The sequence below is a fragment of the Cyanistes caeruleus genome, chromosome 15 (genome assembly GCF_971803275.1).
Source record: "Cyanistes caeruleus chromosome 15, bCyaCae1.hap1.1, whole genome shotgun sequence".
NCBI lineage: Eukaryota > Metazoa > Chordata > Aves > Passeriformes > Paridae > Cyanistes > Cyanistes caeruleus.
In genome coordinates, this window is record NC_141715.1 from 792,276 (window position 1) to 819,462 (window position 27,187).

General features: G+C 50.5%; 1 long non-coding RNA gene across 2 annotated transcripts; it reads right to left on the reverse strand.

Moving 5' to 3' along the window:
• Window positions 1-9,642: 9,642 nt before the first annotated feature.
• On the reverse strand, window positions 9,643-22,328 carry LOC111935803 (uncharacterized). 2 transcript variants are annotated; one of them, XR_015276807.1, is made up of 3 exons: window positions 21,379-22,328; window positions 14,421-14,881; window positions 9,643-14,380 (listed from the first exon to the last, which is right to left on the reverse strand). It is a non-coding gene; the product is annotated as an uncharacterized LOC111935803 (long non-coding RNA). The 2 variants fall into 2 exon arrangements; XR_002867864.2 differs by having other exon boundaries at window positions 9,643-9,901; window positions 14,763-14,881; window positions 21,379-22,057.
• Window positions 22,329-27,187: the final 4,859 nt, after the last annotated feature.

Here is a 27,187-nt window from a genome sequence, read left to right on the forward strand (position 1 = left end):
GCGCCCCCTTAGCCGGTGGCAGAGGTGGGAGCCCCCCAGGAGCTCTGGGATTCTCTCTGGGATTTGGCTCTGTGACCCAACTGTGCTGGAGATGGCTCTGCCCCTGTGCAGTGAAAGAGATGATGTCTGATTTGGAACACTTTACAGGCATTAAATTAGATGTTAGACATGTAAAAAAGGTTCTCCTGCCAAGGGGGAGCAGATTGCTGTCAGCCCAGCATTATCCATGCACTACACTGAAAGCAGTGCTTAGCAATCTGCAGCCATTCCTACCCATCCCATGCTTTCCTTTGCCATTTTGTTGCCTGAATCCCTGCTAACTATTGGATAAAATCCTGACTTTAATGTTAATGGAAGTTTGCATGTGCTTAAGGCACTGGGTTTGCCCTTTTCTGTTGCAAGTTTGGGGTTTTTTTACCCATTTGTGTAGATTGTTATACTTCTCCAGCCTGGTATTCCTAATCCTGGATTTTTGTGCTAGGGATTGGTAAAGAAATAAATGAGAGCTTTGTAGGAATCCCCTCCTAATCCAGAATACATCCCTCTCCCTTCCTCCCAAGCCAGGAAGCACCAGCTGCACCTGAACAGCTTCTGGGCTGACACCAGGCAAGAGAACAGCTTTTCTTGTGCTGCTGTCACCTTTCCAAGGGCTCAGTGGGGAAATGCAGAGCAGGGGTTTGTGCCCTGCCCTTGGAGGAGCAGCGGTGCAGAGCTGGGCTGCTGAGATGTTCTCCAGAGCACGGCAGGCTCTGCACACGGGGTGAGGTTTTCCCTTGGGGATCAGAGCATGGAATGACCCAGGGCCTCAGACAGAGCTGGGGTCACACAGCAGCAGCTGAGCAAAAGCACAGATTCCATACAGAAACAAGAGGTCTGGGAAGAATATATATAATAACAGTAACAACTCTCTCCTCTGTAAGGAAAACCTGGCCATCCAACTCTTTCTTCTCCTTGGGCTCCAAGCCCCACTTTTGAGTTGTAAATCTCTCTGGAGATGCAGGTGCTGGTACCCTGCTGTCCTGTGGATGCCAGGGGAGTGCAGCTCTCTGCAGCTGCCAGCAGTGCTGGCCAGCACCGTGCTGAAATTAAGGACAAATAGGCAGCAGTACATTTTGTGCATGTAGTGTCTGCTGTTGACTCAATATTTCAGCTAAACATATTTACCTGAATATTCATAGTCACTTAGAGGTGGCTGCATCTCCTGAGCTCAGCTAATCATTTCAATTCTGGTGACGGCTCCGCTTTGCTCTGGCCCCCAGCACTGTTCACTGGGTCCCCTTTGGCTTCCAAAAGCCCAGAACAGCAGCAGCAGCAGCACACTGACACTGACCCAGCTGCTGAGGAGGCCCCAGGTGGGTTTGAAGCCTGGAGATCCCACGGGGTCAGGTCAGGACCCTGGCACCAAGAGAAGCACCAGGGGCACAGCTGGGCACGGAGCTCCACCTCTGGGAGGCTTTCTCAGGGCACAGATGGTGCTGAGGTGCTGCTGAATCTCAGGGTCACCTCAGCTAATCCTCAGCCAAGTTTTGAGGTTTCTCTGGCAGCAGGATCTGGGATTGGAGAGCCAGGAGTCCGTGTGGGGCTCTGCAGGGACAGCCACTGGCCCCAAGGGCTGCTTGGCACATTTGTGTTTGAAAGGGAACTGAAGTTCTGCAGAAAGCAAGAAGGAAAGGTAGAAATGAAGTTAGAAACAAAGAGAAAAGTGACTCCCCCAACTGAGCTTCTCCATTTGCTGGATCAAGGAACTGGAGGAGGAGGAGGAGGTTGTAATCAGAGCCCTTGGCCTCTTCTCTGAGGCCAGCAGGGACAGGAGGAGAGGGAACGGCCTCAGGCTGGGCCAGGGGAGGCTCAGGGTGGACAGCAGCAGGAATTTCCCCATGGAAAGGGAGCTCAGGCACTGGAACTGCCCAGGGAGGGTTGGATCCCATCCCTGGAGGTGTCCAAGGAATTCATGGAGGTGGCACTTGGAGCTCTGGGCTGGGGATAAGGTGGGGACTGGGCACAGCCAGGGTTTGATGGACCTGGAGCTGTTTTCCATCCTCAGTGATCCTGGGATCCTGCTCTGTGCCCCAGGCACAGCTCTGGAGGGAATTCCTCATCCTGGGGTCCTGCTCTGTGCCCCAGGCACAGCTCTGAAGGGAATTCCTCATCCTGGGGTCCTGCTCTGTGCCCCAGGCACAGCTCTGGAGGGAATTCCTCATCCTGGGGTCCTGCTCTGTGCCCCAGGCACAGCTCTGGAGGGAATTCCTCATCCTGGGGTCCTGCTCTGTGCCCCAGGCACAGCTCTGGAGGGAATTCCTCATCCTGGGGTCCTGCTCTGTGCCCCAGGCACAGCTCTGAAGGGAATTCCTGCCCTGCTGGCCCTGAGGACACAGACCCTGTGTGTGACTGCAGGGCGTTGTTAATGGGTGGTCACATGCAGCCCTTGCTCACTACTGTTTGTAATTTGTGTTGTTCAGCTAAAGATAATCCATGAGAAATCCCCAGGAAAGCTGGGCTTGGCTTTCTCTTGCAATGGCAGGTTGGGATATAATTGGGTGCTGGATGTGGGGAGGGGAAAGGAGCATCATTCAGTCTCCAGGACATCCATTTGCATGAACCACTCGTGTACCAGGCATTGGATTTGTCCTGCCCAGGCTGTCCTACAAAGGCAGATTTCCTTGGCTCAGGAACAGGGGCTTCCAGATGTGTGCCCAGACTTTCCTAGAATTTTAAAACCAAGGCTGGTGAGCTGTCAAATAAAAAATAATGCTGCTGTTTTAAACCTCTGTTCAGTGCTTGAATAAGGGCTGATTTCCACTGGTGCTGCTGACTCCAATCATCCCAGCTGGACCTCAGGGCCTCCCAAACCTCAAAATTAGAGAAAAAAAATTCATTCTTCCATCCATAGTTAAAAGCTGTGAAAATCTTTGTGATTTCTATCACTAATGACACTTTAACTATTTGATTTTTTTTTTATGGTTTTATAGCTGGGGAGTTTATTTTTAAATCCTTGCTTTTCGATAGCTTCAGTAATTGCTGAGGAAAATCATGTTGTAGTCGATACCAAAGTGCTTCAGAGCAGTGCAGAGTGGGAACAGGGTGTGTGTGCCCTGGCTGCCTTTGGAGGCTGTGCCCTGGCTGCTCAGCAGCTCTGCCCCACGGGCAGCTCTGCCAGGGCTGGCTCCAGCCCCAGCCCCAGCAGTGGTCCTGTCCCAGCCCAGACTGGCCTGAGCTGTGCAGAGCCCACCACGCTGCTGGACAGCTTGCTGCTGCTGCTGAGGCCAAATCCCCCCTGCTCCCAGAGCCTGGGCACTGCTGTCAGCTCAGGCTGGGCTCAGCCCTGCTCCCAGAGCCTGGGCACTGCTGTCAGCTCAGGCTGGGCTCAGCTCTGCTCCCAGAGCCTGGGCACTGCTGTCAGCTCAGGCTGGGCTCAGCTCTGCCCAGCTGTGTCTGGGCTGCTGCAGCTGCCCTGGCTGAGCCCCTTTGGAGCATCCCAGGTGTGCCAGGGATGCTGCTGAACCTGCACCAGGGAATGTGGGCACCCCGGGGCAGTGACAGCTGTGGGAGAGCTCCAGGGGTGGAGGAGGCTTCACCCAGTGTTACTGCAAAATAATTGCATTGAGGAAAAGCTTGATGGACTTGTATGTATGAATTTATTGGCAGTAATTTGCATTTTTCCTCATCAAGGGCTGATTATTCTGATAATAAAGAATAAACTTTGCCATCGAGCATCTCAAGGCTCAACAGTCCTTAATTAAACGTGATAATTGTCTTTGGGGCAGGTAAATGTTATTGCATATCACAGGAGTGCAGGATGGGGCTGAAGAGCAAATGAAGCTCGCTGTGGTGAGGAGCAAAGGCTGTTTTCAGAAGAAACATTTTAGGATCTGTACATTGCGAGCAGAGGACAGACCTTAATCAGGGAGACTTCACCCTTCTTGTGCCACTTGCAACTTGTCCCTGGAAAAGGGAAAGTCTCTGCAGGGCTGTGCTGGATGCCCTCAGGAGCAGCTGGGCCTGACTGGAGGGGCAGTGTCTGTCTGTCTGTCTGTCCGTCTGTCCTGGGGCTGGGGAGGGTCTGGTGGCCCTGCTGCTGCCACCCTGAGCTCAGCCCCTCTGCTCCTGGATCCACAGGATCCAGCAGGATGGGAGCTGCTCCCTCCACCCCAGCACCCACCGCTGCCAGGGTCACTGGGAGAGGGGCTCTCAATAATCAGCCAGGCCAATTAATCCGAGTGCAGGGCCAGGAGCTCGGGCTGATCCTGTTCATTGATTGATCAGAGCTCCAGGATCAGGATCTCGGGCTGATCCCCCTCATTGATTGATCAGAGCTCCAGGATCAGGATCTTGGGCTGATCCTGTTCATTGATTGATCAGAGCTCCAGGATCAGGATCTCGGGCTGATCCCCCTCATTGATTGATCAGAGCTCCAGGATCAGGATCTTGGGCTGATCCCCCTCATTGATTGATCAGAACTCCAGGATCAGGATCTTGGGCTGATCCTGTTCATTGATTGATCAGAGCTCCAGGGCCAGGAGCTCGGGCTGGTCCCCCTCATTGATCAGTTTTGGAGGCAAGCAGCAGCTGGTACCCCACAGCGATGCTATTGCTGCTGCTGCTGTGTTGTTAAAGGGGTCAGGCAGCATCCCTGGGCTGTCATGGACGGCTCCTCTCCCCTCTCCCCTCTCCCCTGCCCCTGTGGGGGGATCTCAGAGCCACTCGTGGCCTGGGCTGGAGAAGCTCTGGAGCCCAGTGTGTTCCCGTGGCAGTGAGCACCATCCCTGGCTGCTCCCAGCCCTGTCCAGCCCGGCCTTGGAACCTCCCAGGGATCCAGGAACGGTCACCACCACCGAAAATTGTGCACTAGGTCAGCAGCCTGTGCCTGGAGAGACAAAACAAATCCTTCTGATGGAAAATGAGGTGACTAAAATGTGCCGACAGGCAAACATTTCCCTTCTGTGCACACTGAGCAGTTGTGATGAGCTCGTGTTAAACTCTGGTCATTCTGGTGAGGCCCTGGATTTATTTCCACATACAACCCATTCCCCAGTTCTGTTCTGAATTAGTTTAAACATTTGGTAAGGTCTTCAACTGCAAATATCTAATTTCTTATTCAATATTCAGAATTCCAAATGAAATAAATGATCTGTTTACATGCATCAGTCAGACCATCTGCTTTCATAGGAGAATTCAACAAAGAATCCATTAATTGTCATGCATGTTTATTCATCATTCTTAATTCATAATTCTTATAAATAATTAAATCAGAAGATCTTCCGCAAATAAACAAGCCAAGTGATTATTTTGAAGCTCCGACTTCCATACCTAAAAGAAAACAAAATTAATAGCTCATGTGAACATCCAAGAAAAGGAAAACATTCAATTTGGTGAGTACATAAAGCGCTATAATTTTCTGCAACCAGCTCGTCCCTTTCATCTTGCATTTAAAACTGTAATTACCATTGCCAGCAGAACATGGAGAAGGCAGCAGAAGGAGAAAACAAAGTATGGAGAGAAAGTGGGAAGGTAAATGATGTGAGAGCACCAAGAAAAGACAATTTGTCTGTGTTCCTCTGCCTGGGCTCTCTCCCCACTACTACCTCTGGGTATTTATAACCCTGTGCTGGGCACGATGGTAAAAGAATGAGCACAAATGTCCTTTGCTAAAGACCCTGGATTAAAAATAGAGGGATGATCACGGTCTTTGAAGGAAATTTTGAGGCACATCTAAATAGCATCCCTGCATCCCTACGGCCGCTGCAATCTGGGGTTTTTTCCCAGCCACTCCAAGCATTATTTCTGGAAATCAAGAGTCCTTGGGCACATAGTGCTTTCACTGTGAGTGACTTCAAGCTGGAAAATGTGATTCATTGGAGCTAAAATGTAATTTTCAGAATAGTCATCTCTCTCAGCTTATCTTCTGGGGGAAAGAGACATCTTGGAGTGCCAGCGGGTGAAAGGGCTGGGACCTGCTGCGCCGTATGGAGAGTGTTTTATTACTTTCACATTTCTTATTTTAACTTCATTGTCTGACACAGCCATTACCTTTTCAAGGACAAAGTTTTTAAAAGTATTGGGAGTCTTGCACCTGGAGAACACTGAGCCTGCCGTAATGTCAGCCATAAATGTGCCTAATGCAGCTCTGGCTGTCCTGCCGAGCCTCGGAAATGGCACGGCTGGGCTCCTTCTGGCCCCATGCTTTGGCTCAACTTCTGCTTCTTCAACTTCTTTGCTGCAGTTTCAGACCTGGTGTCTTTATTCCCGCAGCAAAGGGTACAAAACTCGTCATGATTTACGGGCGCTGCCCCCGCTTTAATAATGGGGACTGTCAGGGCTGGGCAGGGGCACAGCTCGCTGCCCAGGGATGGCTCTGGGCTGCCCAGGGATGGCTCTGGGCTGCCCAGGGATGGCTCTGGGCTGCCCAGGGATGGCTCAGGGATGGCTCTGGGCTGCCCAGGGATGGCTCTGGGCTGCCCAGGGATGGCTCTGGGCTGCCCAGGGATGGCTCTGGGCTGCCCAGGGATGGCTCTGGGCTGCCCAGGGATGGCCACAGGGCTGCCCAGGGATGGCTCTGGGCTGCCCAGGGATGGCCACAGGGGAGCTGGGTTTGGACCAGAAGGACCGAGAGAGCAGGGCCAGGCTGTGGCAGCAGGGGAAGGGGCTCCGGGAGAGGTCCCGGCTCTGGACCGGCAGGGCAGGGCTGCTCTCCTCGGGCAGGAAAAGCCCTGAGCCGGGGCTGTCCCCGCTCCCCGATAGCCATCAGCGATGTCTGCCTGCCGAGCATCCTCCTCCTCCTCCTCCTCCTCCCGCTGCTGCCGGCGGCTGTGCTGTAACCACGGAGCACTCGGGGCTCCTCTCTTATCATCTGCTGCTCTCGGCCTGACTCATTGCAGGATTATGTAGGCTTTTTATTCACCCTGCTATTACTGGAAAGTTCTTTCTTCAGAGGCTTGGAATATAAAGCTGAGAATACTCTGATTGTAAACTGCCTCAGACAAGGCAGAGCCTGCTGTAAAAGCAGGGCCCGTCTGTGCTACAGTAATTCCACAACTGCAGCAGTGAGCACTGAACTCCTTCCTGCTCCCGTGTCAGTGCTCTTGCTACTGCCAAAACTGAGATTCTCATCACACAGGAGTCGGGAGGCTGCCTTCTCCCCACATTTAATTCTTTTCCAGTTGAAAAACAGTATTTTAATGTGCTACTGCTGGGAGGTTTGGGTACTTTCTCCAAGATTGTGACAATCCGAGAATTTCGAGGATGTGGGTGGTTATAAACTCTCCCTTGAAATGTGCCATAAAGCAGCAAAGGAAGCCAGAATTCACATTATTTCCTTGTTACACCCTCCAGGAGCTGTCATCCAAGGGGTATGTGGCTGTTGAATTAAAATTTAGCTGAAGAGATTTCAGCGGTGCTGGGGGTTTCTTTTTGTGGCTTTTACACTGATTTCTCTCTTCTACCCCTGTTGTGTTCCTGAGTTTTCCATCATTAGCTGGCTGCACCCTCCGCTTTAGGGATCCAGCTCCAAATGGGACATTTTTCTTTTAAGAAGGATTTCCCTGAGGAGCAGGTTTCTCTCTCAGGATTTCCAGTCTGTAGCTTTAATGTCTAGAGTGTTTTCCTTCTCCCTGCGAGCTCCTGGCAAAGTGAGGAGCTTTCAAACACAAATATTTATGGACGAGGCAGTGTTTGGATTAGGGAATGAAGAGTCTGGATCAGCTGCTTTGCTTATCTGGTTCAGAGAAAGGCTCTGAGGAGCCCTGAGTGTGCTGAGACACTGTCCCACTTTGATTTCTTCAAGAGCAGCCCAGAGCAAGAGAGGTTCATATTTCAGGAAGAATTTCTTCATGGCAGGGAATATCAGGCATTGGAGGAGCTGCCCAGGGAGGGTTGGATCCCCATCCCTGGAGGTGATGAGGAATTGCTGGAGGTGGCACTGAGTGCTCTGGGCTGGGGACAGGGTGGACTAGAAGGGCTGGAGGGCTTTTCCAGCCTCAGGGATCCCAGGCTTCTGTGATTTTGCAGCTTCCTGCAGAGATGCAGCACTTGGCACCATTTCCCAGCTCCTTGGCAACGTGGCCCTGCCTGGGAGGAAAGGTTGTTAATACAGAGACTCCTGAAAGGGAGTGATGGATCTGGGAGCTCCTGGGTGCCAGGAGCGGTGCTGGGCTCCAGCAGGTGCCCATGGGGCTGGGGCACAGCAGGACACTGGGCAGGGAAATGGTCCTTGGCCCCATGTCCCAGCAGAGCCCAGCCAAGAGCCTCTGCGCTTTAGGAAGTGATTGATGTTTTTTCCCTGGGTAAACAAAGAACCCGAGCAGGCTCTGCCAGGCCGGCACCTTTCAGGCACAGTTAAATTAATTTTTAGAAAAATAATAAAAATAATGGCCCAGCCTAATGAACGCCTGAGGAATTCTATAAAAGGCCTTGTGACACCTGCATTAATACCAAATGAGTTCATTATGATTAATGTTATTAAAATAAATGTCATGGCCATGAATAATGGCCTGGCCATTATTTTAAAGTGTTGCCACTGGATCTATAAAAGCTCATGAGTCAACCCTGGGGAAGGAACTCTGCACGTTCATAAAACCTGCGAGGAATTCAAACTTTTCTGCAAAAATAGCCCCAAAAATGACATGGGAGGTTGTGTGAGTGTTCTGAAGGACAGACTGTGCCCTGGCTCGGGCAGGGCTGATTTCCCTGTGGCTCAGAGGTGGGATGGGAGCATTTCTGACCCGGGAATTTCTTGGTGCTTGAGGATGATTCCAGAATTGTTTGTGCTGGTTTGTGTTCAGGCTTTTATTATGCCAGATTTTTTATTATTATTATTATTATTTATTATTTTTTTTAAATTCTGCTGCTTTTAGAGGGGGATTTGTCTTCTTGACTTTCAAAGCTCAGCACAACAGTTTTACAAACAACACAACCTCATCCTTACAAAAAAGGTTAAAAATGAAAATATTTATATTAGTAACAGGTAAATGTAACTATTTTCAGTGGCTTTTACCTATGCAAATCTTTTCAGCAACTTCGGAAGCCTTAGGAGTGATGTTCTTTAGAATCTTGATTAAAATCTCAGCTGGAATAAAATATTTAGCAAAAAGATATTTCCCTACTCTTCAATTGCTCCTTAATTAATCATCTTTGTTAACAGGCTAGAGGACATCCTGCTTCATTTTTCCTTTTTGGCTTAGGATAATGTATGTAAATTAATTTTGGGTTGTATAATCCAATCATAAAAAAAACCCCAAACAACCTTGCTGCCACTGATAGTGTGTTGTCAGTAGGAAAAAAGGTAACAGTGCTGGTCCTGGTGGTGGGGACAATGACAGGCAGTGTGGTGGCACTGAGCTGGGACAGAGGGGCCATAAATTGTCCAATAAAACTAATGGGAGCCTGAGGAAAGAGAGAGAGTGATTGATTGATTGATTGATTGATTGATAGATATCTGACTCCAGGTATTGCCAAAGCAGCTCAGTGAAGTTTCTGAGGTGTGTTTTGCCAGGGAGTTAAAATCACCAGGGGTGTAAGGGCTGTAATGGGGGAAAGCTGTGTAATTTCTATAATTATTTTTGAAGCAATGCATGTGCCCGGTCACAGAACTATTTTAGCTGCAGTGACGTAAGGTCCAATTAACAGAATGACATTGGGGAAGAGGTGTAAATCTGCAGGGTTCACATTTTATTGCTGCTGGGAAGGTGCTGCAGGGCCAGAGGCACGGCTGGGCTGAGCAGAGCTGGGGTTTGGGCTTTGTTCCACTGCAGGACCTCAAGGAGGACGTGCTGGGGCTGAGCTGACAATTGGAGCTGATGATCTTGAAGGCCATTTCCAACCTTACCAATTCTGGGATTCTGTCTCAGGGCTCCACGAGATCATTTCACAGAAATTCCAGCTCAGGGGTGCCCAAGACCTGCAGAGGCTGGGAGTAGGAAAACCAGGAAAGGATGAGGATGGAGCCCAACATCATTCTAACATCCAAACACACGTGTGCACTTTGTTGTTGCTAGGGCCTCAAACCTCTTAATTTCTGAGGAGGTGTTTAATTTATTTTCCCTTTAAATGAAAGCTGTAATAGGAATGACTCACACAGCCCTGTTTACCACGAGGGTTTTGCTCCTGGGCCGTGTTTCTGTGGATGTCTCAGCCGTTACCGGCGGCCGGGGGATGCTGTTACTGCTGTTTGGGGGCAAGATGCTGCTAAGGGAGCCTGAGAAAACCAATTGATTTTGGGTTTGCAAACCACAGAAAGAAGTCCCACACGTTGCTGCGACTGATAGTGTGTGCAGCAGCAGCTGAGCCCCAGAGGCTGGGGAAGTGAGGCTGGAGATGCAGTGATATGTTGTAAATGGGTGCAGACGCGCTGGTGGTTGCCAGATCTGAGTCACAGTTTCTTTCCCCCTGATTTCTTGACTCTGCAGAAAGATTAAACACAGCTCAAGGATGTGGCAACCCCCCCTTATCTTCCTGTTCTGGGTGTCCTCGTGCTCCAGCAGGGAGGGCTGGGGCTGTGCAGATGCAGCCAGCTGTGTGCGTGCCGTGCCCCCGGCCCCGCGCTGGGAACCGGGGCAGGGACAACAGAAGGAACAAATATTCACGTTTCTGGGGCAATGCCAAAACTAGAGGTTGATAATTTAATCTGCCGGCTCACAGCTTGAGAGTCTACACAAACATCCCCCTTTCTTCCACACAGGATGGATCACGCTGCCATGGGTGCTGGGAGAGCCCAAGGAATAAATGGGCTCCCTGCAGTTATTAAATGTGATGGTTGGCATTCAAATCCAGGTCAAATATCTCATTCCTCAGCTTCAGCATTGTAATAAATATCTCCAGTTATTTCTGATTTATGCAGCTGTCACAAACACTCCTGGAAACATACAGAAGTCACACTGAGACCTTTGGGGAAAGCCACAGAGATTTCTTCAAGCTGGAGCTTTCTGATGGAACACCAGGTCCCTTTTATGTGCCTGCTCAGGGAGACGTTTGTCACCTGTCAGCAGAACTGCTGCGGTGGTGCCACCTGTGGCAGTCAGAGCTGGCAGGGCTGTTAGCAGGGGTGACAGCCTGGGGACCCTGCAGTGTCCCTGGGCTGCAGTGCCACGGGCTCCATGAGGAAAGGGCTCCTTTCACTCCAAGCACGGCAGGGACAGAGCTGCACCTTCCAACAGGGCCGAGCTCCAGCCCTGTGTCCTCTGCTGGAATCAGAGCTTGGCATGAGCAAACAAAGTTCTCCAGGCACGGCCTCTTTCCTGCCTTAAACCAGGGTATAAAATCCGGTGCTGCTTTTGTGCATTCAGCACTGCCTGCCTGCCCTTACATGGGTTTCTTTACAATTTCTGGTCACGCAAGGAGCTGCATCATTTACAGGCAGGATTCGCAGGAATGCGGCTCTGCTGCTGCCGAGCAGCTGGAGGACACCCTTAAATAAAACAGAATCCTCCCCACAAGCTGTTTCATGTTATCATGAGGGCTGGGAGATGGAGAGAAATCCTTCCTGACCTCCGTGACCCTGCTGGCAAGCAATGACAGGTCCCTGCCGGGCCTGGACCCAGGTTCTTTTAACATTCTGGAACTTTGGGAGCATCCCTCCCTCCTGGTGCACGTGACTGAGTACAAAGGGAATTTAATCTGCCCTCAGCTCCATCTCCAGGGTCTGACTTTCATCTTCTCTTCACAGGCTGTTCCTGCAGCCTCCCTGCAGAAGGCAGAGAGCTCTGCACACCCAAACTGCTCCCAAAGTCACCCCAAAACCAGCAGCCAAGCCTGGCTGAGGCTGGCAGAGCTCTGGAGCTGTGGCACACCATGGCACAAATTCCCAGCTGCGCACACAGCCGTGGGATTTCTGCTTGGGAGGGCTCTGGGTGTTGAACAGGGACACTCCGTGCTGCAACCCCCCAACTTCCAGGTGTTCTTAACCAGGAAAGGGTGTTTTTCATGGCTCAGGAGAATGGCCTGCCTGTGCCAGCCCTGCTTTTAGGCAGCTCTGGGTTGTTGGTGAGCCCAAGGACCCCCCATCACCTCGGGTTCCTTCAGTCCCAGCCTGTGCACACCGGAGGGAGGTGCTGGAGTACGCTGACAATAACACCTGGGGAGGTTTTTGGTTGCTCCAGTCCCAAGGTGTCCTCCTGATTCCTCACTGCTGGCTTTAGTCTGGACTTGTAGGGAACAAAGCCATTTCCTCTGCAGTCTGTGAAGCCTGGGCAGGACACAGAGCACCGTCCCTGGGGTCTCTTCATTTGCTTAGAGCTACTTTAAGGTGATTTTTTTAGAGGTAGTTTTGGGATTTTATTTCCCTTTTCAGGGCCCCCAAACTGGATGTGCCTAACCAGTTATTGAATGTTTAAAGGGTGCACAAGGACATTTTACCAGGGCCAGAATGAGAGGAGGCATTAACAAATCCATCACTCAATGTTCTCCAAACTGTTAAACTATGGAAGCAGCTCTGCACGGGTTCAGCTCTCAGCTCCTGACAGGAGATAATGAAGGAATCACTGAGCTCCAGGTGGAGATTGAGGAAGGGGAACTTTCTGCTGTAAGAGCTGGGAGTTAAAGATAAGCAAAGCAAACTTTGAAATTAAGGTATCCAAGCAGAATTAGGGCAAAACCAGAGTGAAAAAAGGCTCTCACTCCCACAGCATGTGCAGGTTTGGGGCTGATTTGACTAAACTGAGTTGAACAGGCTCTTTCAGACTCGGTAATTGAACACAGGCTGCTGCTCGTGCTTGGTACAGATCCTGCCCAGAGCTCGGTAGGATGAGGATGCAGGGAAGGGCGTGGAATGAATCCCTGTGTGTGTTGCACATGGATAACCAGAAAACAAGCAGGACTGGGAGCAGCAGGGCTGGGAGGGCACTGAAGCAGCACCTGCTCATCCCACTGCTCCTCCCTGTGCCAGAGCCAGCTCCTGCCTGGGGCTGCTCCAGATTCCCTCCTCGAGGCAGGCTGGCAATAGAGACACCAGCACGGGGCTTGCCCAGTGCTCTGAGCGTGGAGCAGCTTCTCCAGCCCCCCTTCCTAAAACATTTCTGCTTCCAGGGAAGCCAGTGACCTTCCTCAGGCCTGATCTTTACCAAATTCAGTCAAGGATGGACGGCAAGTGTTTTGCTGCTTGCAAACCCTTTCCCACACCTCTCCTTTTAGCTCTGCAGGGCTCTTAATGAAGTGTCATAGCAAAGTTGAAGCTTTTTGGAGAAGGTTTGGAGGTTCTGCCGCCAGCACAGAGCGCAGTGTGAGCTCTGGGATCACATCTCAGAGGTGATCCAGCAGCTGGGGCACAGCGAGCTCTGCTCCCCCTCAGTACAGCTGCAGGGCTGGAGCTGGGCCAGGGGAGGGTTGGGTTGGATTTTGGGAAAGGTTCTTCCCCCAGAGGGTGCTGGCACTGCCCAGGCTCCCCAGGGAATGGTCCCGGCCCCGAGGCTGCCAGAGCTCCAGGAGAGCTTGGACAGCGCTCCAGGGATGGAGCTGGGGTTGTTGGGGGTCTGAGCAGGGCAGGGGTGGCACTGGAGGATCCTGGGGGTCCCTGTGATCCCTGAGCCCCACGGCTGAGCAGGGGCACAGCCCGGGAGTGCTGGGACAGCCCCGCAGCTGCCACGGCCCCGCTGTGGTTTGGCCGCTGCTGGGCTGTCTAGACAAGCCTTGGAGAGAGCCATGTTCTGGTTCCTATTTGATTATGAGACAGGCTTTTTCATCTCTAATGTAAACATGCCCGAATAACAGAACTCTGCTGTGGCATTTCTTGTACAAAAGCCCCTTTTTTGGAAGGAGCGATTCGATTAATGCATTTCCATTCCCCACTACGGATATAATTTCATCTTTCCCATTTAGGCATTAGGTTTCCTGAAAAAAAAAAGGGTGAGGTGAAAATGCTGAGCCCCTCAGAAAGTGCTCGTATTTAGCAAAGAGCTGCAGCTGTGCAAATACGAGGCTTTGCTTGGAACAAGTGAACTGAAATCCACCTGGTGCCACCGCTGGCTCTGGGCTGTGCCCGTGGGGAGGGGACAGGGCAGCAGCACAAGCCCTGCAGGGTGGCACAGCTGCCTGGCACGAGGGCAGCACTGGGCACTGAGCACACAGAGTGCCTCCCTGGGCTGGGGACAGAACCTGCCACGGAGCCAAGCTCTGCCCAAGGCCTGGCACGGAGCAGCTGGGGCTGCCCTGGATCCCTGGCAGTGCCCCAGGCCAGGCTGGACAGGGCTGGGAGCAGCCTGGGACAGTGGGAGGTGTCCCTGCCATGGCAGCGGTGGCAGTAGAGGAAGTTTCAGGTTTTTTCCAACCCAAACTATCCTGATTGTGTGGAACAGGACAAGCGAGCAGCACATCAGCACAGGACCCTGTGTGCCCTGGGGACAGGCTCTGAGCACTCCCAGGCTGGCAGCCAGGGCAGGGACAGGGGAGCAGAGCCCTGGATAAACCCCCAGCTTCTCTCCACAGGGGAGCAGAGCCCTGGATAAACCCCCAGCTTCTCCCCACAAAGGGTTTGAAATGGGGTAACTGGGCTGCACCACTGGGAGCTAAAGGAATGAAAGATTTTTCATTTTGAAATGGGCTCTTCGCCAAGCATTCCAGTTTGGGGAAAATCTGCTCTCTGCAGTTTTTCTGAAGACTTTCTCTGCTCTTCTGTTGCCCATCCTGCTTGTGTTTATGAAACTTGAATGGTGTTGAATTTCATGTGTTATTGAATAGCTGTGAGCGTGTCTTGGCTCTAAGTGAACATATGGTGAAAACCAAGATCAGTCAAGGAAAACACAGGAATTCTCCATTCCTCAGGAGGGAGCAGCCCTCACCTTGCTGTTTCTGGGAGAATGGGAGATCTCCAGGGTCTCCCAGCACCATCCTGGCTCTAGAAAGGATCAGCTCTACAGTACATCCCACACTTCAGTGAGCTTCCCTTTGTTCAGCCAATCTAGAATACCAAAAGAATTCTGTGAGAGAGTGCAAATCCAAACATAAAGACTTTTGTTACACAAGAAAGAGAAATTAAGGTTACAAAAGATCAGAATTAAACTTTTAAAAGGTCTGTGGTATCACTGCAGGACAAGGAGCTGTTTGTCAGCTTCCTCACTCACAACGCAGAAATTGGTTTGAGGATTGAAACTCAGCACAACAGCAAAACTGCTGCAGGTGCTGTTCATAAAAGCAAAATTTAGTTACAGAGTTATTGGATCTTATCTGAAAGGGCTTTTACAATATTTGTTACCCAGCCTCACCTTCCACTGTCCCAGGCTGCTCCAAGCCCTGCCCAGCCTGGCCTGGGGCACTGCCAGGGATTCAGGGGCAGCTGCTCTGCCAAGGCCAGTTTAGCTATTCCTGACCACCCACAAGAAAGGATCAATAATAATAAAAATAATAAATACACATATAAAATAAAATAATAATAATAATAATAGTAGTAGTAGTGCAAAGCACTTCTCATCAGCAGGGCAGGAAATGGAGCTGTGTTCTGTCAACAGCAGCGATGCTCTGTGTGAGGAAATATCTCCCCAAGTGCCCTTGGGGTCTGAGTTTAATCCCTGTATTTGTATCAGGTTTAATAAGGAGATTTATATTGGACACCAAATGTTAAAATTACCTAAACTTGAAAGGCCTGCCTATGAAATGAGTTGGAATAGATTCTCTGTGGAAGTTACTGCAGTGCCAATAAGGATTAATTAAAACTCAAATGTTCTTCATTGTGTGTTAATTGAGGAATTGTTATTCAGTCAACCTTCTTGATTTTTCTCTGTGTTAAATAATCATGGCAGTATTTCACCTAGTCTCACTGTTTATTTAACCAATTAATTAAGGGAGAGGATATTCTGCATTTATTAGTATTTTAATTGGAGAATTTTATTCCCGGTGGCCTAAACATCTACATATGTTCAGGTTTGGTGTTTAGTTTTTTTCTCTTTTAAATGACCAGTGTTCCTGGTTGTACACACTACAGACTGGAGAAAAAAAAGCTTTCAAGTGCTCTGCACAATTGAACTTCATTAGAGCTGGAAAACCAGGGGCCAGGTTTCCATCTCAGCTGTGCTCATGTCAGACAAAGTAATTCCCCACTAAATAATGGATTTGCTTTGAGTTGGTGCTGGTATCGAGATGAGAGTTTGGCCTCTGTCACTTAAATAATTACAGTGCACGTTGTGTGATGCTGTTTAACAGTTCAAAGCATTTTATTTAATGATTATTAATTTATAAAAGGTCACTTTATAATGTATTCACAGCTTAGTTGGGGCCACAAAATTCAAAGCTCCATAGAGAGCCCTCTTGTAGGCAGAGTGTGAGAGAATCCTCACCTTAGAAGGACAAAATTGCCAGGTTGTGAGGGTTTTTTCCTGTGTCACCACTTGTCCCAGGCCAGCCCTGGCAGGGGTGGCACTGGCTGGGCTTTGAGGTCTTTCCAACCCAAACCATCCTGGCATTCTGTGGTGTTACTAAAAAAATCCCAGCTTGTGGGGTCCTGCAGAATCACAGACATTTGCAAATCTGAAACAAATCCAAGCTACTTCAACATTTTTCTCTCCTTCCCTTCCCTGCCTTCTGCTGGGAACCAGAAGGCAGCAAACACCAGCCCAGGGTTTGTGCTGACACTCTTTATTCTTTGTGCTCTTTTTCCAATTTCCAACTGCACTCACACTACAAATACATTTTTCCTCCTGACTTCACCAAGCCTTTTTATTTCACAGGGGAGGTCAAGGTAGAGATATTCCAAATAAAGTAAGACCTTATCTTGCACAGAATAATATGAAAAACATGAAAGCACGTCCAGTATCTCTTTGTTTCTCCACACCAGTGTTGAGTGATTTATAGCCACTATTCTGATTTCCCTGACATGTAAAGTAGCTTTAGATTAAAAATTTGGCAAAAGAAATGTATTTTTTTCTGTAAAATTAAAGATTGATGTAAATTTTTTTAAAGCCCATGTTCCAATCATAGTTCCTGATTTACCAGTTAGGATGCAGTTCCATTAAAAATACAAGCCACCCATCAGCAAAGGAAGCCCTGGAGTGGGCACTCTGCTCCCACTGCTTTTACTGGTTTGGGAATACTTGCTTGAAGCCAGCTCACTGTGATAAAGTACAAAGTCAGATCAGGCACTGCCCTGCCGGCATTCCCAGGTGAGTGGATGTCACTGGCACTGGAATTTCTCACTCCCCTGGTGTCAGGGCAGCCTTTCCAAGCCGTGTCTCAGCTGAGTCTCTGTGGGGAGTTTGTCCTTCTCACCCTTGGCTGATGATTTCCTCAGAGCCTGCCTGCCACTCTGCAGTGTGTTAAATGTCCTGCAAATAACCCCAAGGGTGATGCATTAAACACCCAGAGGAGGAGAAGGGCTCCTGCCAGGCAGGGAAAGCCAAAGGGGTTGGGAAAGAGCTGGTGACAGAAGATTGAGCAGAGGAGGAGCAGAGAACAGTTCATGACAAGATGTGGGAGGACTTTGCTCTGCTCTGCTGTTCATGGCACCGTGGGGAGTTGTAAGGGCCTGAGCTGACACTGAGTCCTGGCAAAGAACCAGAACTGAACATTAAGGTGAATCAGAATTTGAGTTTTTAAAAGAAAAGGAAAAAATAAATCCTGCTTTATCCATCTCCCAGTGCCCATCCATCCAGATCTGCTCCTTGGAGACCACTCTCATTGCCTGGGTAATGGCTTTCCCTAAAAAACCCTCTTCCATGGAAACACTGTCAAAACAAGGACAAGTTTTGGGTCCATCAACCTTGACAATGTCCTCTGACATTATTAGCTGAATTCATCAGCTATTAATGACAGCAAGATGTAGAGGATATACTCAGGTTAGCACTGGGGAAGACTTTCAATTCACTCCCAGCTCTATTTATTCATTTAGGCTAAATGCAGTTATTAAAGGTCATGACTTCATTTCCAAAGTATCAGGTGAAAATACTTCCCAACGTGACAAATAGAGGACACCATCTGCAATAAAAATGAAGCATTATCTTCAACAACTTCTTTGATCTTAAAAGCTATTTCCTCAAAGTTTTACTTTTATGAACTCGGTCCAGGTGGGCCCTGGAGAAGTGAATTATGGTGCTCAGTGCTCAAAGGAGAGGGGTGGATGCCAATAATGAATTCAGGGACTTTGGGTTTTCAGCAAGTGGCAGCAAGATTTCCTCAGCACGTAATGACACAGAAAAGCTGGAATACAACAACCCCCATGTGCAGAGGGCTTTCACAGGAGAGGCTGTGGTTTCATTTTGTGGTTTGAGATTTACCTGTGAAACATCACTGAGTCACTGAGGAAAAAGTCACCTCTGTCCTTCAGTTCCTTCAGGAGATCTGCCCTCGATGCCTTTTACCTGTGTCCCTCCCAAGTGCTTTGGAGAAGGGCACTGCAATACAAGCTACAGACGCTGCGATGCTGAAGTTTGATTCAACCTTTTTCCCCCCAGCAGGAGCCTGGGAAGCCATCTGCAGCACTGACTTCTGCCAGAGCAGGGGTCACCTTTCCCTGGCCTGAGCTGAGCTCCTGGCACCTGGATGGATCCCTAAATCCAGCCAGAGTGGTGCTGGGGTGAAGATCCCAGCCTGCCTGCCATGGCACAGGAGCGTCCTGGCTGGATTTGGCTGCCAGCCTTCTCCAGGAGCTCCCAAAAAGAGATGGAGCAAGAACAGAGGGGTTCATGTGTTGGCCTGGCCCAGGGGAGGACGACCTTCCCAGGTGGAAATGAACGTCTGTGCCCAGGAGGAGATGGAACAGCTGCAGCAGGATCCTGGCAGGTCTGAGCTCATGGCACCCGGGATTTTACGGGATCCCTGAGGGGTGACAGATGATGTGTCTCCAGGTGTAGTCAGACATTCATGTGGGATTCACCTTAATCCTCCTTTCTGTGCTGAAAAGTGGATGATGAGAACAGAAAATGCTCCTGAGTCACAACTGGGTGAGGGGCACACCTTGGAGAGCTGGGTGAGCAGCCCAGGTGGGCAGAACCAGCATTCCGAGGTGCCCATGTGCTGCACTGCTCACGGGCTGCCAAGGGCATCACCTGGATAAATATCCTGCTAACCTGACACAGCCCAGCCCGCAGGATCCCCCCTCTGCTGCCCCTGAAAGTTCAGAAAGTTCCCTGGATAATTTTGCTTGGGTTGTATGAGAAAACTTTCCCCCAAAGGGAATGTGGGAGAATTCTGGTTCAAGTTAAAGTAAAGCAGATTGGTGCAGATTGGACTGCTCTCGGAGCTGCAAAGCTAAAGTTTCTGTGCAAAACTGCTCTGAGAACATCCAGGCATGTGGGCAAAGGCAGATGTTGTGTGTGCTGCATCAGATCGGGATGAAAGGGTGCTTTAGACAGAAAATAGGTCTGAGATGAGCAGAATGCCAAAATAACACAAAGGCCCCTTTGTGAGCCTTTATCCAACAGTCTGGGGCTCTGTGCACTTTCGTTGTGTTAGAGCTGTGTATTTAGTTCTCCAAACACTGTAATACAGAAATCAAGCTGTAATCAACCAGATCATCTTCCTGTAGCTGCTATTCCCCACAGAGTGTCCTTACAGGTATTGAAGCGAGGAATCAATTAGGGAAGGAGGCTGAGGTCTCGGACCGTGTCTGGGCACCACGGGCACAATGATGGCAAACAAAACCTCTTTCCTCCAGGGTGCAGTGCAAGGATGTTACAAACAGCATGAGGTGGTGTAAACCCTCATGTACGAGTTAGAAGTGCTGGTCAGAGGTGGTGGCTCAGAGCAGGACAGCCCAGCACAGAGGCTGGGCCATGCACAACATTTCTCTCTGTTTGTTTGCTGTGTGGCTTGGCTCAGGGGCCGGGCAGGTTTCCCTCGCTCTGCTTCTCTGCTTGCCGAGGGCTGTGCAGACAGAGATTGCAGATCTCTTCCCTGCTGCTCTGGCTGCTGGACAGCGATGGTCTGCTGAGTCCCAGCTCACCCTGGCAATTTAGAATGGAAATTGCAGCTTCCAGCTGGGGCCCGGAGAGCAGCAAGATAATGAGAGGCACTACAGAAGAAGTGGGGCTGCGTTCCCCCCTCCCTGCCGTGCTGCAGCAGGGGGCTGCCCCAAAGCCATCCTTCAGGCTGGCTTAGCGTTGGCAATGCCTGGATTTCATAATGTTCTCCATTTTCCTTTGGAGGTGACAAAGCCACTTTTAATCCCAGGGGTCCTGGTTTTGCTGGAAGCAGCTGCAGCACAGTGAGAAATGCTGTGCCTGCTGCTCTGCAGATCCATCACAGAGCCAGAGCCCAGGCTGTGGAGCTGGGAGGGTGGCCACAGTCCTTCCTCTGCAGAGACCCTGGAGGGATCCTGCAGCCCTGCTCCAGGTGGCTGAAGCTGCCTGAGGGCTCAGGAGAGGGGCCAGGGCTGATGGAAAGCCGGGAGCAGGAGGAGCTCCAGGCCGTGGCTGACCAAGGGCTACAGCAACGACTCGTGTTCAAATGGGATCACTTCTCTCTGGGAATGAGGGAATGATGGAGGAACAGAACAACCACCAGCAGCTCACAGGGCTTGGGAGTCACCATGTTCCACCATCCCCCCTGAAAGGAGATGCCTGGCACGGGCTGCTGGGGGCTTCACCCTCCCTGTGGGATGGAGCTTCTCCCTCGGGGATGTAGCCTCCCCTTCAGGAATGCAGTTTCTCCCTTGGGGATGTGCTCTCTCCCATTTAGTTCCTCCCTCTGGGATGTTCTCTCTCCCTTCAGGATACAGCTTTTTGAAAAAGAAGACCATAAATTGAGTTTTGAGTTGCAGCCTTGAGTTTCTCTAGGCTACACCAAACCCATGCAAATCATTTACAGATTTTTCTCCAGCCAGTGGGGTGCTAGAGATGCTCTGTATTTCCTGTGTGCAGGTACCCAAATCACAACAATATTTTCATTGGGCAAAGCTGGTGAAAACCAAAAGCCTTACAAGGGTGTCCTGCTAACAATGTCTTGCCCAGTGCTGACAAAACCAAGCTCCCTCTGTTAGGAATGGTGAGTTTAAGTCCAGTAATATCCAGATGTTTACCTGAAAATAAAGATGTAAGTGAAAAGAGAGGAGTAATGAATATGTGAGGGGGAGGTTGATAATTTCTCTGGCACAGTAGGCAATAACATGTAAGGAAAAATGTGTTGAAAGGAAAATCCAGGATAATTGATTTTTACCACAAGAAAAAAAAAGTATCTATTTCTAGAGACAACCCCAAAGGTTCAGGCTAAGTTTGGCATTTTGAGATTTTTTTGTTCTGTGTGAGACTTTGAGGAAAAGCTATTGCAAAGGTGGTGGTGGCATTAATCCACCCACTGCTCGGAGGTCAAAATACTTCATCAGATTAAGGGATTACAGACTTCCAGAAGATTGGTTAAGATCATGTCAATGTTTTAGTGATTAGATTTTGTTTCAGTGATTGCTAAAAGGAACCAGAGGTGCTTGTGCTCCTGCACAGGGCAGGACCCGGCCCAGAACCACACAAAACCCACCTTGGGGTGTTCCGTCTGTCCCTCGGAGCCGTGGTTCCTCAGGAACAGTGTGGGAAGCGCTGTGGAGCTGGCAGGGATGGGGCACAGCTGGGACCCCTCTGGGACCCCTTCCAGGAGCCCTTCCCAGCAAAGGCAGGGTGGGATGGGATAAACCCCAGAGACAGGGGAGAGCCCCCGGGGGGCTGACTTCTCATTTGGAGATTGCACTCTAATTCCTGCTTTCACATTCGGCCACGTAGTCCCTAATTAAAGTAAATAAGTGCATGAAAGACGCGTTGAAAAGTCTCTGTCTGGCTGCCAAGGGGACGTGTGAGATTACGGGCAGCGTGTGAGCGCACTTGGAGGGGAGTTTCCCCGTCAGTTGTGATTTCAGTGTGCTTCCCTGTGAACCAACTGGTTTGTGCAGCTCAGAAAGGAAATATCCAGAGAGAGCCGTGTGGGAAAATCCCCCAGCAGTGCCGCACGCTGTGCCCCTGTGTCCCTGCTGGCAGCCCGGCTGCAGACACCGGCCTTTGCTCTGTGTTCTGTAGTAAAAATACACTTGAAAAGATTTGGGGGGTTTAGGAGTGCTAAGAGGGGCAGCCAGGCCTGGTGTGAGGGACAGAGCACGGTGTGACGAGGCACAGGTGTCTGTGGAGAGCTGGGCCCGTTCCTCAAGGAGCCCAGAGGGCCCTGGCTCGGAAACCAGCGGGCCTGAGGCCCCTCAGTGCTGGGAGCACTGGGGTGACCACGGGCCAGATGGGCCAGCAGTGAGCAGCTCCTCGCTTTCCATCCTTGCAAATCCTCACAGCATCTCTAGAGGAACTGTGCAAACTGGCTGGCTTTGCCTGAACAAATGAAAAAGGTCTTGGAGCAAGAGAGAGAGCACTTGCTGCTGCAGGGAGCTGAGGCTGGTGGAACAGCCCAGCAGAGCTCCCCCACTGCCGGTGCTGTCCCTGTGGGCCTGTCCCACCCAGCACTGGACCCAGCACAGAGTCCTGGTCACCATCTCTGACCCCTCACAAACCTGGGGGCAGCGACAGGGCCAGGCCTGGAGGAGGCCCTGCACTCCCCATGGGAGCTGAACTGGGATGGAAAGCTCAGTGACTCATACAGAGGGTATAACCTGAGACCTGGCAGGAGGGATGCTGAAAGGATGGAAACTAGGATGCTATGGGACCACCCCACAACAGGCCATGTTCCCGGTTCTGGCTCTCAGTGGGCTCGGGACATGTCACATACAAGTCATGTCCCCTGTCCTCAGGTTCCCCTATATATCATTAAGTTCTCCAGGCCCCTTGCTCTTTGGAGCTTGCCCCCAGGACATGTGGTTTCAGCGGTTTGTTATTTTATCATCATTAAAGCTTTTCAGGCAGCTCCATCGTTCCTGTCCCTCTGTTTTGCCACACCTGGCCAGATGGGACCCAGAGCCACAGCGAGCTGACCGCCACTCCACACTGCCAGGGCTCCTTCAGGTCCCACAGCCACCTGATTCAATGGCCACCTTCTGCTTTAGTCACTCCATTCATTCCCATCCAATGTGGAATGAAAGCAGGGGCAGCTCTCGGGCTGCAGATGATGCTGCACACTGTCCACGGTGGAGAATCGCTGGTTTAGTGTGCAGCCAAGCCACGCTCAGGGAAAAAACGTGGTTCAGAAGCAAGAGAAACCAGGCACAGTTTTAGCTTCAAATCTTGGGAAACTCAACGTTTGCCTGCCTTAAACTGTGTCAGAGTGGGAGTCTGCATTGCTGACATCCCTGTAAGCATTACTTGGCATTTAAATTTAGGCTTTCGTCCGTGGGCGATGCTGAAGACGCCGAGCGAGCGTCTGCCAGAGCAGAGGCATCGCCCTGCCCATGACCCCCTGGCAGCCTGGGGCTGCAGCAGAGCTCCTGCAGGCCTCCCTTCTCAGCCCCAAGCAGTGCTGCTGGCCCGGGGACTCCAGCCTGGAGCAGCTGCTGGGAACAGCTGGAACGTGGGAAACACCACGCTGAGCTCCAGGGTGGCTCCAGCCCAAACCCTCCCTGCCCCGGGCACGCCAGGCTTCACCCGGCAGAGCAGACTCGGTGGGAGCACCCCCATGCCCAGCAGGGGGAAGTTTGCTGCCTCTTTTTCTCTGCCACCTGAAAACCTGACCTTTGAAAATCTCTTCAAGTGAGCATCAGTAACTTCTGAGCCCCTCAGCCTGGGAGGCTGTGGCTGGGGTGCTCCCACAGCAGCACCACGCGTTTTTAAATGTCACTTCTGCCCCGTGGTGACCTCATGTCTTGAATGGCTTTGCTGTCATTGACTTTCAGTCTCGTTGGTTTACTTGTATCATGTGTGCTCAGTGAAAACAGAGAGCCCAGGAGGCAAGGCAGCATGCCTTGGTCAGCCCTTTATTTCCTGCCATTACTGAAGGGTCCAACACAATCCCACAAAGGAGGAGGAGGAGGAGAAGCATGGGAAGGAAATCAGCAGTTTGGGAGTTGCTTTGTCACACGGCAAAGGAAAAGGAGAGGATGCAGGATGCGCTGCTCCACTCTCAGTTTTCCTCTGCAACTCTCCCCTGCAAGCTCTGCTGGGGGCTTAGGCGGCGAGACCTCAAAATTAAAATAGAAAAAAGAATTGTGAGGAAATGTTCTGCTTTCCTAAGCTGGACTGAGAGGATTGAAAGCCTTGCTGCTGGCTCAGTGAGGTGCAGGCAGAGATGAAGCAGAGGTGAAGCAGAGGTGCAGGCAGAGATGAAGCAGAGGTGCAGTGCATCCTCATGTTTCTTCTTGCCATATCGCTTTCTTTTCCATTTTCTTTTCAATTTATTTTTATATAGATTTTATTGATATCTATATACAAATATATATAAATACATATTTAAGAAAGTCAGGAGGGGACTGAGCTAATAACACGGAGTGAACGAAATTTGGGGTTCTCTGAGTTCTTGCATTTCCCATATGTCGCTGTTGAAAGTAAAACTGAGAATGGCAAAGACATCTTGAGCCTTAAAATAGAAAGAAAAATGAGAAAGGGAAAGGTAAATAAGGTGAAAGGGTTCGGAAAGGGAGATGAGCTGGAAGCTGGATAAGGTGAGGTAATCAGGAGTGTGAATAGGCTGCGGGAGGTGGACACAGATTAGGTGCTAACACACGGTAATTTACGCGTTTTGGACAAAACCCAGAGAGGAAGAAAATTGCCCTTGGGATTGAAATGGCAAAGCAATAGGAAGGAGCGAAGTGTGAAAGCCTCAGTGAGTGATGGGCAGAGCACTGGCCCATGTGAGTAAATCAGAAGCAGGGTGGGAGGGAGCCGAGCTCGCTCCAGCCCCGGCAGGAGCTGCAGCCCCCCGGGACCGGCCCCGCTTTGCTCTTCCCCGGAGCCCCCGGCCCTGAGCAGCTGTGCCGGTGGGACAGGGACCCTGGCAGCCCTTCCCGAACATCTGCTCACCCCAGCCGGGCTTTCAGCGGCTTCCTTAGCTTTCCCTCCCATCCGTGTGCTTACAGAAATGGGAATATTGGCTGGCGCGGCGTTCTGGGGCTGGAGGAGGCAGCGGGGCCGGAGCACAAAGGCTGAGTCCCGGGAGGCAGGGTGCCCTGGCACTACACACAGACAGCTCCTTGCCAGCTTCGGGCCAGGTCTCTGCACACCCCGAGGATTTCCAGCTGTCCCCTGACCGCTGGAGATTGTCACAACCAGAGGGTTTGGCCCTCCCTTCTTTCGTTTTTAACCCTGAAGTCCCCTGGCAGACTCTGCCCAAGCTGGATTCCGCTGCTCGTTTAGCCCGTGGCTCATTTCTCCTCACTGCTGGGACCTGTGGAGCAGCGAATCTGCGCTGGGTTAATGCCTGGTGCACCAAAAAAAGCAGAGGCTGGCAAGGAGGAGTGGGAGAAAGTAGATGAAGAGAGAGAGAGAGCTTTGCTGCGGTTGGAGTGCTGGGGGGTAAGGGAGCGACTGGGCTGTTCCTGCAGGCACAAGGAATTCTGCAGGAGGGATGGGGCCGGCTCTTGGCTCAGCTCGGGGTTTGATAACTCTGGTCACCAGCACAACACGTGGGAAGAGCCTTTCCACAAACATTCCCGTGTGTGGGACTCCATCCATGCTCTCACACAGCAGCTCAGGCTGTCACCGTATCCAATTTGGCAAAATGAGAAGTTGTCTGTGCTCCTGAGGATACTGAGCAATAACCCTGATTGCCATGGGCATCACCTACACCCGAGGGTCTGTGCTTCGCAGGTGGACACACTGGACTTCAGCTGAAATATTAATTCAATTCCCTCCTACTCAGGAATAAAACTGTGCTGGACTACCCAGGAGCAGATGAATTATTTCTTGCTTCTCTCATTCTTGCAGACATATTGCAGATCTCCTACTTAATACAATGTTTTATTTTCCTTTCTTGTGGGGAGACATGAGGACGGGAGAATGAGGGTGCTGCAGCAAACACCAAAGCCAGGGAAATGCACAGAATTAGTGAGGCAGAGCTCGTCTCCCACAGCAAGGAGGGGATGTGACACCGAGAGAGGGGTGAGGGATCTGCATCTGTAATGCCAAAAATCCCAGAACTTTCTCCCGAGTGGTTTTTGTTGTACTCCTTGGTTGCTGGGGCTGGGGAGCAGTTCAGGCTTGGCAGATCAGAGTTGTCATCTCATTTTCAAGTGCTTCAGTACTTTGTAATCTTGGCAAAAGGACGGTGCTGAAGGGGGTCTGTTCTTGAGTTTCCAATTCTTGCCTTTCCAGTGTCGATTAAACAAGAAAATCTCCTGCAAGCCTCTTCTTGTTGGATTCTTCAGTCCTATTTCAAGATCAAATAGGCTTTAAAACAGGTCTGGATAAGCTCACAGACTTAATCTGCTTGGAAGGTAGAGATTGGGCAAGAGGCCGACGTGACAGCGGCTCCCTGGATCACAGGTGCCTGGGACAGAGCTCCTGCTCCTCCTGCTCTCCTGGACATTCTGGGAGCTGGCCTGAGACATCTCTGCTCTGCCTGGAGCTCTGCACAGCTCCTGCCACCTCAAGGCAGTGCTTTAATGAAACACTCTGCATTTTCTGCCACTAATACTTGAGGGGGTTCAACATTATTGAGGCTAATTAGAATTCAGAGGGAACTGATTGTTCATCAGAGAGGGGGGAAAATGTTCTGTGGAGCCCTGGGTTTGGTAGGACTGTTTCACATAATTAAGCAATTCCACATCTTGGCATTTTATTGCTCTTGTTATCGTTGCGCTTTGTTAATAAGTTTTTAATTGCAAATCATCTCTGTGACTCAAATTACATTGTGTTTACTGATCAGCAAAAATGCCATGAAACCAGCCTGGATGCCAACCCTTGTAAAGGATTGCCTGCCAGAGCCTCTCTCTTACATGGCTTGGCATCAAAATGTCTTCAGGTTACCCAAAAGAAATTGATTTCTAGTTTAAAGCGTCCTGAACAGCACAGATCCTTGGCTGAAGCTCTGGGAACAGGGAAAGAAAGGCTCCCAAGCCCTAAAGAAGTTTATGTGTGTGTAGACCAGGAGTTTATCCGCATCCTCCAGATGTTCTGTTTACAGCCTGCCCTGCTGTGGGCACCTCAGGCTGGGGAAAGGTGGCTCCTCATGCCATTATTTAAGAGTTAAATTAACAATTGCCTGTACAGAATTCATGTCAGGCTGAGTGATAGCCACATATCCTAAAACTGAATTTATTTGTTTATTTTCAATGGAGTTTCCAAGCTGAACAGCTGAAAAACATCTGCTTTGTGCTGACAAGGAAAAGACTCAAAAAGCTGAAGTGGGAAAGCTCATTCCTTGCTCTTAAAATCCCTAATTATCCCCCTCCAGGACAAATGGACAAGGCTGAATGAATTTTTAAACTCAT